Consider the following 16,543-nt stretch of genomic DNA (forward strand, 5'->3'; position numbering starts at 1 on the left):
TTGTGGTAATATGTGGAAGTCCTCATCAAAACTTTACATTTCCATTATAAATTATTTTAAGTCCTCAAGAATTCTAGCTTGTAAAATTGTTAAGTTTCGGTATGATTCAATGACTTCATATTGGTTTAACACAGGATTGGTCACGTTTTATCGCAACTTTAAGTAAGATTTCGATAGAATACAGTAAACAGAACAGATTCGCATTTAAAGGATTTATTGTGAAATATTGGCAATGTAACTTTTTGGTTAGGACCTCCACATATGTCCTTAAAATGTTTCTAAATGTGTTTTCCATAATAATATAGTAGACCTCTCTATAAAGTTTAGATATGTACAGCATTATCGGAAGGAACATTGTAGAGGTTTAATGTTTTTGAATTGTATTTTAATTTTAAAATACTAATTTTAGTTATTCTGCTGGTTAAAACGTAAAAATCAATTTAAAATATTAACCCCATATTAATCTTCCCTGCGATAACGTAGTACCTATCTCAACGTTATTGGGGGGTTTACTGTATATTCTTATTTTTCTTCATCAGCCCTCTGTCCTCCACTGCTGAATATAGGCCTTTTCTGTATCCTTCCATTTCCTTCGGTAGGTTGCTGTTTATAGCCAGTTTCTACCCCCCACAGCGGCTATGTCGTCGGACCATGTCTTTTAGGGTCTTCCGACACCTCTTTTGTTCTCCCAAGGTCTCCATCTTGTGGTCCATCTTATGTGGTCATATCTTGCAATATGTTCATTGTCACTTGAGTCTAGTCACGCGATCCATGATATCCTCTAATTTAGTTCTGTTTCTGGTAATATATTACATTAATACATACATTTATCGCATTCGAAGGATCACCAAAATTATTTCTAGTCTAGCTTTCCAATCTAATAATACACATTTATTTATTATAAAATAACTTAGTACATTGGCGGAATTATTCCTAAAAAGAAATATCTTCCGACCAACCAAAAACCGACTTGTGATATTGGTCAAAACGTTTGATACCATATATAGCTGTTGGCAATCAGAGGATAGATACTTAGGTAGTAATAATAATAAAATAAAACCCTTATCCGCACCCCAATGGTGCATAGGGCACTGCGTCATATAAACGCAGTGTTATCTTGATCGTTTACACATGAAGGAAAGGTGATCAGCCCTCCGCTTCAGGTACCAGTCCAGGGTAATATTGAATAAATACGTCAGTGAAAAAATCACGTATATTTATTTTAACCCCCCTTGGGAATCGAACCCGGGACCTCCAGAACGGTAGCCGAGCATGCTGACCATTACACTACGGAGGCGGACAGAGTAGGTAGTACTTGAACATTAAAAAAACATAAATTACAAATTAACATCTAAAAAATACAAATTACAAAATATGATAATAAGGAGGGGAAAGTAAAAAGGGAGTTTAAGGAAGGGGGTAGAGGGAAAAACTAAGGGAGGAGGATACGAATGGTAAAAACGTTACGTAAAAAATGATTAAAAATTAATATACTTAGTTCGTAGCGTCTTATAAAATACAGTAATAGCGTCCAGAAAATACGGTAATTTTCTTTAAAAATCATCCTAATATTTAATTTTAATTAATATATTATTATTATTAAATCTATTATTTTATATCATACCCTTTTTTTAAATATCTGAATGTTTTTTTAATAGTTTTATAACATAAATGTGGAATTGTTTAATTGGCTTTTTTTTAACGTAACTATTTTTTGTTAATGTAATGTAATGTTGATTATTGTTAATGTAACTATTGTTTATTGTATCATTTTTTTATATGTAAGCTGTACAATTCCCGAATAAATAAATAAAAATAAAATTAATAAAGTACGGCTGTGTTGGGTATTCGGGCCCAAATCCTTTTTTGAATTCAAATCCGCCATTTTGCGTTGCGGAAGCGCCGGATGAACTCCGCCATTAAGCCGCCTCTCGCGGCCACTCTTCCTCGACCCTCCAATGGCTGCGTCCGCTCTTGTCATAATGCCGGGCCTACCTAGTGCCCGCTAGGTACCTACCCGCCTACATGCTCGTACTTCATATTCTCTATGCTCTCCTGCCGAGAAAATATGACATACTCGTATACCATAGAGATGAGCTTGACAGCTACTTTTGGGTCACTGGTATACCCGCTATAGTGACTTGTAAGTCACCGCTTCATTTAACAGCCACTATCCAGATTTTTATATATTATATAATATCGTAGTCATACAGGAGAAAGTGACCAAATGTATTTTTTTTTACAAAAACGTGATTGTTGACTTTTTACTACCTTAATATTGCCCTGAAAAAATCTCAAAGCGATTTTAAACTTGGAAGTATAATATATTGACCCGTTAAAAATGACTAACTGCATTGATGTTTATTTTCTTGCCAAGCAAAAGTGACTTAAATGGCCCTCCTGAACATTTTACGTTTTGTTAGTTGGTCACTTTCTCCTGTACGACTACGATAATATATTAATTTATATTTAATGATCAGTTCAGAAATTAGTGAATTATTTATTTAGCTTTTTCCATTCGGACATGGGTGAGACCCATTCCGAATCAGTTCACACATATTTTCTGGGCAACAAAGCCTGAAATAACATATTTTATAGATACCTACTTTTATTTTGGCCACTTGATTATTAACTTCTTTTAAGTTCCTCTTCTTCTTCTTCTTGGTGTAGGCCTTGTGGCCTGTTTTTGTGAGGGATAAGCCTCATACGATGTTGATTCCCAGTTGTCAATCCGGCTTTTTGATAGTCTGCCCGGGAGTTGTCTACATTGGGGTTAGCCGTGGAGTGCGATGTGGGGCAGTCGAGATGGATCCATTCTCATCACATGCACATATCATTGTCTTCTTCGTTGCCTTCCCCACCTAACAACGTCTTGCATCTTCCATATTTCTTTTATCTGGGTGTTCCCTATTCTATCTCGTAGACTCTTGCCAAATATGCTCCTTAGAGTCTTTATTTCTTACACTCTTTCGCATTTTTTGTTACTGCGGTGTTTGTGTGAATGACTTATAAGTCACCGCTTGGTTTAACTGCGACTATTCGAACTTTTTTTATGTCCGGAATACCAACTTTTATACCCAATTATTACGGATAATCGAGATTCTACTGTACAAGTTTTAAATTTTTTATTTATTTACATAAATTGTAATTTATGTTAATAAAAATTGTATTAAATTGTAAATTATGTTTATATTAATAAATTGTAATTTATGTTATTAATTATGTGGTAAATTGTATGCATTTATTTAAATCACAATTTTAAACATATTTTTTTTTTATCCCACCAAGCCACCTTGTGTGTCTTGTCGGTGGATTTCTTTTTGAATATGTAAATTTTTCCTTGTTTTTAACCATTTTAACCCAATATACATACACACAAAAAAGAGAGAAAAATTATGAATATATACATTTTACAATTTTCATAAAATTAACTCTTGATCATTCACCCATTCATTTATTTTGCCTTTGTTCCATATTTTATTTTGACCTCTAACATCCGTCGGCAACAAATTAAAAATTTTCGTAACGATATATTGCAGTGTTCGACTCCCATATTTATTGTGAATTCTGGGGACTATCAAACCTTCGTTGTGTGTAAATCGTGTATCATGGTTGTGTACTAAAAGATTTCGATATTTTTGTCTAGTTTGTTGTTCAACGATGATACTCATCCACAAAACGGGATAACTGTAATAACGTTACACAAGTCGCTCACACCTTTCAAGAACGTCATAAATAAAAAAAAACTTGATTTTTCAGGAGAACGTTTTTAAAGTTTTAAAATATAATACAATGTATTAAAAATAAATATCAAGCCAATTATTGAACTTTTTACTGTGCAACAGATCTTTTTAGGCAAAACCTGAAGGTTTTTTCTCCATTCGAAAAATATTTAGTATTTAAAAAAAATAATTAACAATACCTTTTCTTCAAAATGCAAAAACAACACTTTCTGCCCTGTAGCGGGTAAATATTAAGTTAAAAATATGCCTCTTTTGCTGGGATATAAGTAGTACATTTTCTGGGCATTCCGAAAACATGCACAACTGAAAATTGACTATTTTTGATTTATGACGTTCTTGAAAGGAGTGAGTGAAGTGTATAAAGTGATCGCTTAAGGCAGCAAAATGCCTGGTCGTAAGCCCTGGGATGCTCAGATTTCCATCTCCTTTCAAGTAAAGAGGAACGACAGATGTTTCATATCAAGTTGAGACAACTATAATTTAATATTGACAGCAGTTATTTCACGACCTTCGATAGCTAGAAGTGTTTTCATTAAAATCCTGACATAACGCACGTAAATAGGCGTCCAATTGCGTCAGGGAGATAAGCAAGACATATTGACTCCGGGTGGTCAACTAACCTTTGACATATCGTAGCATAATCTTTTATCGAATCTAAATATCTATATTTGTCTATGGTTGCCATATTGACTAAAGTTCCTACGTACTTTTATTTATTTATTTAAACTTCATGTACAGAATATAAAAAGTACATTGGCGGGCTTATTGCTAAAAAGCAATATCTTCCAACCGACCAAAAACGGACTAGTGATATTGATCAAAACGTTTGTTACCATATATAGCCGTTTGCAATCAGAGGGTAGATAGTACTTGAACATTTAAAAAAACATAAATTACAAATTGACATTAAAAAAAACATAAATTAACAAAAGACGATAATAAGGAGGGCAAAGGAAGAAGGGAGTTTAGGGAAGGAGGTAGAGGGAGGAGGTTTGATCGACAGTTAGGATTCTAATGACAGATAGTAATGTCTCAGACGTTTTTAAAAGTTAATACATATTATTGTCTGATGTAATAGATTTTATCAAAAAACTAAAAAATAAAAAGATGAAAATGAAAAAAAAAATAACAAAAAAGTATTCTAGAATTCTAATGATAAATAGGTAGAATCAGGTAGCAAGTTTAAGGAAGAGAGGAGGGGTCAGGGGAGGAGGAGATGGACAGTTAGGGTTCTAAGGTAAGATACTTTATCTAACTAACTAATTAATTCTTGTTAATAATTCAATTGTTTTTTTTTCTTCTGTGTCTGGATGGTTCCATTCTCCTCACATGCCCATTCCATTGTCTTCTTCGTCGCCTTCCAAACCTAACAACATCTTCGATCTCGCTTATTTATCTTATCCTGGTGTTCCTTATTCTATCTCCTAGACTCTTGACTCTGTCCGCCTCCGTAGTGTAATGGTCAGCCGCTCGGCTACCGTTCTGGAGGTCCCGGGTTCGATTCCCAAGGGGGGTAAAATAAGTATAAGTGATTTTTTCACTGTCATATTTATTCAATATTACCCTGGACTGGTATTTATATGACGCAGTGCCCTATGCACCATTGGGGTGCGGATAAGGGTTTTATTAATAATAAAAGACTCTTGCCAGAAATGCTCCTCGGAGTCTTCATTTATGACACTCTTAGCGCATTTTTTTATTAGGCCTGCGGTGTACGCTCAGCATTCGATCCCATATGTCATGATGGATCGCACAAAAGTTTAATATATTTTAATATTGCTGCCGATTTTTATGTCAGGGTTTTTCCACATGGAATTTTCCATACAGATTAGTCGTGTTAATCCCTCTTAAAAATAGGCCAAAGGGCGTAAACCGAGAAGGATAAGAAGATTATGTATTACTATTAAAAATATGTGATTGTGGATTTGTAAAAAATGTACAAATATATTTTTTATTGTAAATGAACAAACATTTATTTTCCAATATATTACATAATTAAGTAGTTAGTTATGTACATAAGTACATTAGTTATGTACATTACTACAGTTTGCCGAAATTAAGTTACATAAGAAAATGTGGTTAAAATGTGGTAAAACTAAGTTACATAAAAAAATGGATTTGTAAAAAAAATGTGAAATATATTATTTATTGACTTGGCGTTTAATTTGTAGAACTCCATTTTAATTTATGTATTAATTTTAAATCAAACACAGATTTTACTTAGTAGACTTAGTAGACTCAAAAAATCTGTGTTTGATTTAAAATTAATACATAAATTGAAATATATTATTAGATTAAAACCAATATTTTTAGCTTTTAATAAAAATAATGTGGAAAAGCTAAAAATATTGGTTTTAATCTAATAATATATTAAAATGCGATTCCAAATGCGATTCCATGCAAATAAAAATAATGTGGAAAAGCTAAAAATATTGGTTTTAATCTAATAATATATTAAAATGCGATTCCATCACGAAGTGTCAGTGGATAATATAAATCTATTAAAAAATGTGTAATTCTATTTTTTTATTGTAAATGAACAGCCCCTTCTCTTGACAATATATTACACAAGTAAGTAGTTAGATATGTACATAAGTAGTTGATATTACGATAGTTTGTCGAAACTGGGTTACATATTTGGTGGAAACGTATTTAAATGCTCGGCTGAAGGGTTGGACTGTGAAGTTTGGGGATGGAAGTTTGAAACTCGTCGGTTTCTGATTAGTGATTAGGGTTTGTGTAATCGCCTTAACGGTCGCAGCCTTTAGTTAAGTCAAGTGATAATATTATATTATATTCTTACCGAAATATCGGAGCGGATGTAGCCAGCGTTTGGTGTTCATTTCAGATTCAAACTAACTAACCAGCACGCCGCTTCTCCGCAGGGGTAGGTAGCGAGAATAGACCACCACACCAATCTGTTTTTTATCATAATTCGCGTCTTCCAATTCATGGATCTCCTCATAAAAAATAAAAAATAAAATATATATATATATATATATATATATATATATATATATATATATATATATATATATATATATATATATATATATATATATATATATACAGTGGTACCTCGACATACGAGTGCCCTAACATACGAGTTTTTCGAGATACGAGCCGACGAGCAAGTGATTTTTTGCTTTTAGTTACGAGCGAAATTCGAGATACGAGTTCGGTTCGGTAGTAACACGCAGTCGCTCATCGAGGAGCACACCCAGGAACTGACGACTGAGGAGATACAAGAGTTACAGTCACAGCAGCATACTGAGGTTATGCAAGAAATTGGTTTTGAGGAGTCAGAGGAGGAGGTTATTTCTACAAGTGAGATAAAGGAGATGTTAGGAATGTGGGAGAGAGTTTCACAGTTCGTGGAAAAAAAACACCCAGAAAAAGTTGCAACAGGTCGTGCATCTGACCTTTTTAATGACACTTGCCTAACTCATTTCCGGAACATTCTGAGAGGGAGGAAGAAACAAACCTCCTTGGACATGTTTTTTTCTAAACGGCCTACAGGTGAAAGCGAGAAAAATGTAGCGAAAAAGGCAAAGACCAGTGAGGATATCTAATTTATTTCTTTACATTCTCTTTTGTTTTCGTGCAATAAATATTTGATATTTATAAATACGTTTTTATTATTCAAAACCACGTAACAAAAATAACTGGGGGTGACATTTTGGAGGTTGGAACGGATTAATGGTAGTTCAATTATTTTGTATGGGGAAATTTGCTTTGAGATATGAGTTATTCAAGATACGAGCAAGGTTGCGGAACGAATTAAACTCGTATGTCGAGGTACCACTGTATATATATATATATATATATATATATATATATATATATATATATATATATATATATATATATATATATATATATATATATATAGATATAGATATATATATATATATATATATATATATACATATAAATATATATATATTTTTTTAAACCCTTATCCGCACCTCAGTGGTGCATAGGGCACTGGGTCATATAAACGCAGTGTTATCTTGATCGTTTACACATGAATGAAAGGTGATCAGCCCTCCGCTTCAGGTACCAGTCCAGGGTAATATTAAATGAATATTACAGTGAAAAAATCACTTATATTTATTTTACCCCACTTGGGAATCGAACCCGGGACCTCCAGAACGGTAGCCGAGCGTGCTGACCATTACACTACTACTCCTCATATATACCCGTCGGTTATTTCGACTCCTGACCCAACCGCTTTTATTTATATTATTATTTGACATTCCCGATCATGCCAAGTTTTCCTCAGTCTTCCTCCGCTACATTCTAACTACATTCGCCTCTCAAAACACCTATCTTAATTTTATTGATAATGCTTATCTCAGCTTTGCATTCTTTGCTTATTCCACCAATATCTATAATATATCGTTTTGCCGCACAATCGGCTGAGGGATCGCATTTCGACTGCATTCACTACTCTGGTCTATAACACTAGTCAATACTTTCTGCATGAGCGACATATAAATGTCTCAATCGTATAACACTAGTCAATACTTTCTGCATGAGCGACAGATGTGTTATTTAAACAAGTGTTTTACTATGTAAATAAGCTTAAATTGTATTTAAAAAAATGTAAATGCGACCGAGACAGGACTCGAACCTGCAATCTTCGGATTCGAAGTCCGACGCCTTATCCATTAGGCCACACGGTCATCTGAAGTGGCCGCAGTAAATTATAATTATTAAGGTTAGTTACGATTAAGGTCTTTCTGGGTCGGGGAAAAACGGGAAAACTTTTGCAATATAGGCTTTTCCGGAAAGTAAGTGGATAATAACGGAGATAGTTTAAATTGTAACATTTTATGGGGTGCAATTATATGTACGTTTCATCAATTCAATTAGTAAGTTTTCATCTAATTTTCATTTTTTTTTTTTTAAATCTAATTTGGCTTCTTATAATATCAATATAATAATATATATAGTATTCTTACCAGTGCCCTTTACTATGACCTAAATATGATGTATACCCACACACAGGCCATGCCTTTGTGGGATCTTTATTTGTATTTATATAATAAATAATAAAACCCTTATCCGCACCCCAATGGTGCATAGGGCACTGCGTCATATAAACGCAGTGTCATCTTGATCGTTTACACATGAAGGAAAGGTGATCAGCCCTCCGCTTCAGGTACCAGTCCAGGGTAATATTGAATAAATATGACAGTGAAAAAATCACTTATATTTATTTTACCCCCCTTGGGAATCGAAACCGGTACCTCCAGAACGGTAGCCGAGCGTGCTGACCATTACACTACGGAGGCGGACAAAAATTATTTTATGTATATTTATATACATATGGGTATTTATTTTTGTACTTGTATTTATATTATGTTGCGAAATGCAAAAGAATTTAAAATAAAGAAGAAGAAAAATCTTTTGCATAAAATATAGGCAGTTTAATATTTTTATTAATTATTTCGGCAGTAGCTTTGTGGTAATATCAATCCATTTTCAATAAGTTTTACTTGGTAAATACCATTTTTGTTGAATTCGTTTATTATTTAAAATCTAATAAATATTGAATAGATTTATAATTACTATTTGAAGCAATAACTTCGTGATTTTCCATTTTATAATTAAAACGTAACTTTGTTTTAAAATCGCTATGAATATTTTATTGTAACTTAATTATAATGTCTACCGGTTTCGAAGCTAACCGCTTCTTTATCAAGACTGATTAATACTGATAAGTCTTGATCAGTATTAATCCCATTCGGGGATCCAAAATCAATGATCTGAATAAGTACTTTATGGAAAGATGTACATGCAGTGTTTAGTCATATTTTCTTATCGTGTTTTAACCGTATTTTTTTTTACTTTCTCATTAGTTACATTTTCTCATTTTTTTATATTTTCTCATTTGTTTATTTTAAATATGCTTATGACCTAATGTTTTTCTCGTTAATTTTTTTAAAATATGCTTCTTATGCCTATTTATTATACCTGTTTATTGTTTTTATATTTTGCCATGTATAAGTTTTGATTATTTAAAAAAATCTTTTTTGTTACTTTATTATTTGTGTTCCTGTCTTGTTAACCTAAATCTCATGTCCCAAAATGAGAAATAGAAATTATTCATCGGGAATATTAAATATATATGACTTATGTATGTAATATGCATTGAAAAATAAATAAATAATAAATAAAAAGTTATAATAAAATATTTATAGTGATTTTAAAACAAAGTTACATTTTAATTATGTTGAATAGAGTTCAACTTCATTTAAAGTTGGGACACCCTTTTTTTGTTTTTCTATTTAGGTAAGCAATGGACATTAAAAATTTAATATACTATCAAATGATTTTGAAAAATGTATAATTTGCATTAAAGAGAATGACAACTCAAAAAAAAAACCAAAAAAGACAATTTAAAAATCCTTTATATGCACATTCCAAGTTATAAGATACATTCACGCAAAAACACGTTTAAATCAAATTAACTTACCATCACACTGCTTCTCCGCAGGGGTAGGCAGAGAGAATAGAACGCAACACCAATCTGTATTTGCATATATTCTTCGTCTCTTCCACATTCATGCAACTAATCATACATACCCTAAACGGCGGGTTCTTACTCCTTATCTGAACACTTTCAAGTATTTGAAATACTTTATCATCCCAAGTTTTCTTCGGTTTTCCTCCGTTCTTATTTCCTACCAAATTTGTTTGCCGTTGTTTCTTCGCCCATTCGCTCCACGTGTCCGAACCGCCATAACACACCTTTCTTAATTTTACTGATAATGCTTACCTCAGCCTTGCATTCTTTCCTTAAATCACCATTCAAACATCTATCATACATCGTTTTGCCGCACTGAGAAATGACATTTCGACTGCATTCAGTCTACTTTCATTCTTCTTTTGCCAATTCCATGCTTCACTTTCATACATTAGGGATAAGTACCATGAATCCCATCAATATTACTAATACCCTAAGGCTAAAACAGGTCAAAATGTAAATTAACGTAATATAGCGTGTCGAAACAATACAGTAATTTGCTAAGTAATTACATAAAGAGTGGCAAGTGTGCAAAAGGTTCCAACTTAAGGTATGGATAAAACAAGCATAGATATATTGAAATAATGCCTTTTTATGGAAAGCAATGCAGTTTTTATGTGTATTATAGTGTTGTGCCTATCTGGCAATTTGAAATAATCGTTTTTCAGCTAATGTAAATATTGACCGTGTAAAATGTCGCATTAACGTCTGATTACGACACGAAAATCGTGTGCAATACTAATGAATTTGTTTACGATCAAGATAAAATTATTCGGGTAAAAAAAATGCATTTAAAACAAAACATAACTTGATTCTGACATCATAACTTTAAAAAAATAATACATAAATCTAACAATTTTTATTTACATTTTGAGCGTGTGCAAATACTTGTTCACACATTTGGATTAGCTCCACTTAGGAGTTATTTTAATATTTTTGACATCTCAACATAGGTGATGAAAATGATGATAGTCTGGACATGGCTTATGATCTGCCGTAGGTTGCTTACCGAGGTTAATCAGGTCATAAGCCCTTGAAATACCCAGATTTCCATATTCTTCTTCAACTATGTTGAGTTGTAAAAAAAAATAAAAAATAACTCCTAAGTAGAGATAATCCAGATTTGTGAACAAGTATTTGCACACACTCAAAATGTTGAAAATAAAAATAGTTACAGGGATATTTTTTTAAACTACAATATATTTAATTTACGTTTTCCTTGGTAAATACAACTATTTCTTAAAATTTCTTGTGACACGTGATTCGATGCATACCGCATCATTTTCAAACACCGTATATCGAAACACGTGTCACAGTAATTTTAAGAAAAAGCGGTATTCACCAAGTAAAATTTTAATTAAAAATGGATGGATATTATCGCAATGTGACTTAATTACCGAATTTATTCTTCTGTTTAATTCCCAAATAAATAAAAATGAAAATACTAACCAAAATAAAAATATGGATATGAAAATTTTAAAATAGCTCTCTTTTTGTGTGTAGTGTAGTGGTCAAAATGGATAAAAAAATTAAAAAATGTATGTAAAAAGAACTCCACCGGCAAGACACGCAAGGTAGGTTGGTGGGTTTCTGTTAATTTAAAAAAATATATCGCTCACTCCTTTCAAGAACGTCATAAATCAAAAATCGTCAATTTTCAGTTGTGCATGTTTTCGGAATGCCCAGAAAATGTCCTATATCCCAGCAAAAGAGGCATATTTTTAACTTAATATTTACCCGCTACAGGGCAGAAAATGTTGTTTTTGCATTTTGAAGAAAATGTATTATTTAATTATTTTTTAAAAAATATATTAAATATTTTTCAAATGGAGAAAGAACCTTCAGGTTTTACATAAAAAGATCTGTTGCACAGTAAAAAGTTCAATAATAGGCTTGATATCTATTTTTAATACACTGTGTTATATTTTAAAACTTTAAAAACGTTCTCCTGAAAAATCGAGTTTTTTGATTTATGACGTTCTTGAAAGGAGTGAGCGATATGTTTAAAGTTTTTGTTTTAAATAAATGTATACTACTACTACTACTACTACCATCACGCCGTTTCCCCGCAGGGGTAGGCAGAGAAGATGGAACGCCACACTCTTCTGTCCTGACATACACTCCTCGCCACCTTCACATCCATACATCTACTCATCCATGCCCTCCGATCACGCAGACTTTTGACACCGCCAGATTTTAGGTTCTGATTGATCTGATCGTGCCAATTTAAATATATACAATTTATGTGAATAAATTAAATATAAATATAGCCCGCCAAATGCCAGAATTTTCGGACTTCCATCTTAATTCGTTTCAAAACCTCGAGAGATAGATACCTTCTAGTACTGTAATTTTAAGACAAAAATTCTAGTACTGTAATTTTCGTCGAACCGTGTGAATATATTAAACACTGATGTGAAGTGTATGGACCAACAGATATCTTTTAGATTGAACAACAATAATAATGTTAATCTTTTTATATTTAAATAAACAAGGTAATGACGGATGTGACGTCACACATGTGGTACATAATACGAATATTACATAAATAATTAGTTTCAACTAAATCTGTTGAGTATCTAAACAAAGCCAAAATTTGAGAAAAAATTATATAACATATACAGGATGACATTTTAAAAAAATACTCAAATTTATATATATATATATATATATATATATATATATATATATATATATATATATATATATATATATATATATATATATATATATATATATATATATATATATATATATATATATATATATATTTATAAATATATATTTATATATATATATATATATATATATATATATATATATATATATATATATATATATATGATATGTATATATATATATGTATATATACATATCATATATGTATATATATATATGTATATATATATATACATATCGCAGGTGTACAGGAGAAAGTGACCAACTACCAAAATGTAAAATGTTCAAGAGGGCCATTTAAGTCACTTTTGCTTGGCAAGAAAATAAACATCAATGCAGTCAGTCATTTTTAACAAGTCAGTTAAAATCCTTTGGGATTTTTTCAGGGCAATATTTGTGCATTTCTTACAAAAACGTGACCATCGACTATTTGATATCTTACTGGCTTAATATTGCCCCGAAAAAAAACCCAAACGACTGTAAACTAGGAAGTATAATATATTGACTTCAAATGACTAACTGCATAGATGCTTATTTTCTTGCCAAGCAAAAGTGACTTAAATGGCCATCCTGAACATTTTACGTTTTGTTAGTTGGTCACTTTCTCCTGTACGACTATGATATATGAAATCATCTACCAATTCCAAAATTTCCCCATTTACTTTAATTTTACTCCCAGATTTACATTAATCCCTTTCAAAAACCATGACTATGGATTTGTCATTTTCCTTGACTTCTATACATTACGGTTGGAAGATGGACTCCATTGGATACTGCCAGTTTAGCTTTTGTTGAAAGGTTTTTATTTATGTACACATTATTCACTTATGTACTACACTTCGAGGAGCCGGACTGACCTGGGAGGAAGCCAAGGAGATGGCGCGTGACAGAGTGACGTGGAGACGCCTCGTGTTGGCCATATGCTCCACCTAGGGAGCGAACATGGAAAGAAGAAGAAGAAGACACATTTTTTGTTAATAAATATAACATTCTAAAATCTGAACTGCCTGTATGAAATAATATTGGATACAGACACGTGTGTATATATGAGTACATAAAACGAGTATGTAAGTATTTTCCGTTAATTTATATCTCAAGGTAAAACATAAAAAATATTTTTCGCTGTGTAATAATATTTTGTCATATTCGTCACTCTCAGATTATGAATTTTCTGCAGGGTAAATCAAGAATAAAATTCTTGTTCTTCTTCCTAGCTCCATCATGGCTGAAGTCAGCTCTACTCATTCTCAGATTGTGGGTCCTTCTATCATATACAACGTCACCTAGGCCATGCCTTCGAATCATGTATTTTTCTATAACATCCATGCTTTTTTAGGTCTTCCTCTAGATGTCTTTTAAGGAAGATCCATGGCGATCGCCTGGTTTACAATATGTTCAGGTTCTCTACGCCCCATGTGCCCATACAATCTCAATTGCCTTTCCTCTACCTTACTATTGATGTCGTTTATACCCAGGCTTCTACGAATGTGTGAATTCTTTATTTTGTCTCTAAGGGACACTCCAGCTGAGCATTTAAGCATTCGCATTTCAGCAATTTCTTGGGGGTATTTCAGGGAAGGTGTTACATACATCTTAAATTTAAAAATAACATACTTATTACCCGTTTATATCGTATGTACATATTTTTCCATGTTCTGTTTTTCACGTTGTTTTTAAATGCAGTGTAAAACATACATTTAAAAAAATGTGTTGTTAATTCAATTCAATTCAATTTGCTGGATCATTAAATAATCCACACACAATAAACTTAAATTCAAGGCGAACATATTATTAATGCAAATTACAACCATAAAATATATGCAAAAAGACTCTTGTCAAAATAGTAGAAGAATCCCGCTTCGGAACGCCCCCTCAGATACATGGAACAGATCAATATCCATCGTAGTATTGTTCAGCAAAGCGGTAGCTTTTCCTACAGGCATAACGATCGGCAGGTTGGTCCTTTATAAAGGAATGTGAAACAATCTATGCCAACGCTGTCTTAGGTAACTATCGGGAACATACGCTCCGGATAATTTCAGGATTATCGATCATACCGCGCAGCAATCAATTAAAATATGTAATCAAATACACATTCCTTCTAGAGAACATTTAGTTCTTTATAAAATAAAAAAACTTTGTTTTAACCACTTTTTATTGGTACACTTTTTCCAACCGGTTTCGACAAGAACCTTGTGAAAGAAAAACCTTGTGGTTGGAAAAAGTTGATTTATTTTATAAAGTTTATAAAATGTACCACCTAACTTCGTTCATCTAACTACCAAGTATCTGCGAAAAACGTTAAAAAAATACATTTAGTTCATTGAATCAATTTTAATGTTTTCATTTCTTTTAATTTCTCCTTAGCTAACGTCATCTGCAGAATGTAAAATAAATTCGTTCAGAGAAACGTGCTCGATGACGTGAGAAGGGAAAATATATTCTTTATGAAACCTTTCGAAGACGTCAGAGAAATTTTAATCAAAAATATTTTTGATAATGTCTTACAGAAAGGGAACTCTAAGGTTTTCGGTGTATTCAAATTGATAAATACAAAACGCGATTGCAATGACGCATGGCAGAGAAATTCGGCACGTCATATTTTGATCAATTTATTTTTTAAATAAATTTCTAGATGTTTTAATCATACAAGAAAGGAGTAAGAAATTTTATTCTCCAAAATAAAACGTAAATAAATGTATCATTTTTTGACATCTCATCAAAGATGAAGAAGAATATGGAAGTCTGGGCATTTACGGGGCTGACGACCGTCATAGGCTGGTTTAAGTGATCACTTTACACACGTGTAACATTCACCAATTCTACCCATTATTGACAACGACACTACTCATATTCTTGGAAGTTCTATATATATGAACCAATTTAGAAACCTTGTTCTTGAATCTACATCTTTACATCTCACCAATAGATGTCTCTAGTGAAGTTCTAGTGATTCAAGAACAAGGTTTCTAAATTGGTTCATATATATAGAACTTCCAAGAATTTGAGTAGTGTGGTTGTCAATAATGGGTAGAATTGGTGAATGTTACACGTGTGTAAAGTGATCACTTAAACCAGCCTATGATGGTCGTCAGCCCCGTAAATGCCCAGACTTCCATATCCTTCTTCATCTTTAATGATATGTCAAAAAATAATATGAAAATAACTCCTGTAATTGGAGATAATCCAGATTTTGTGAACAAGTATTTGGACACACTCAAAATGTTGTAAGTAAATAAACGTAATAAATTAAAACGTAAATAAGTGTAATAAACGTAATACATTCTTCAAAATAAATTAACTTATTTACTAACCATCACGCCGCTTCTGCAGGGGTAGGCAGAGAGATAGAACGCCACATTAATCTGTATTTGCAAACAATCTTCGCCTCTTATACATTCGTACATCTCCTCATACATAAATACCAGCCGATTATTCCGACTCCTGACCTCACAACTGTCGAGTATTTGAGACACTTTTAATGCCAAGTTTTTCCCGATCTTCCATTGCCAACCACATTCTCCCTTTTTTTGCTATTCTTTCTTCACTCATTGGATTAACGTGCCCAAACCATCTCTACGCACCT

At 32.5% G+C, this 16,543-nt stretch overlaps 1 protein-coding gene and 1 non-coding gene across 3 annotated transcripts in view; one reads left to right on the forward strand and one right to left on the reverse strand.

The window, feature by feature from the left end:
* Positions 1-16,543, forward strand: part of mtd (TLD domain-containing protein mustard) — a 315,010-nt gene that overhangs the window by 6,022 nt on the left and 292,445 nt on the right. The window lies entirely within an intron of this gene.
* On the reverse strand, positions 8,359-8,431 carry TRNAR-UCG (transfer RNA arginine (anticodon UCG)). Its single transcript has one exon. It is a non-coding gene; the product is annotated as a tRNA-Arg (tRNA).

The sequence above is a fragment of the Brachycentrus maculatus genome, unplaced genomic scaffold, assembly GCF_059751285.1.
Source record: "Brachycentrus maculatus isolate JH-2025_06_01 unplaced genomic scaffold, ASM5975128v1 h1tg000196l, whole genome shotgun sequence".
Lineage (NCBI taxonomy): Eukaryota > Metazoa > Arthropoda > Insecta > Trichoptera > Brachycentridae > Brachycentrus > Brachycentrus maculatus.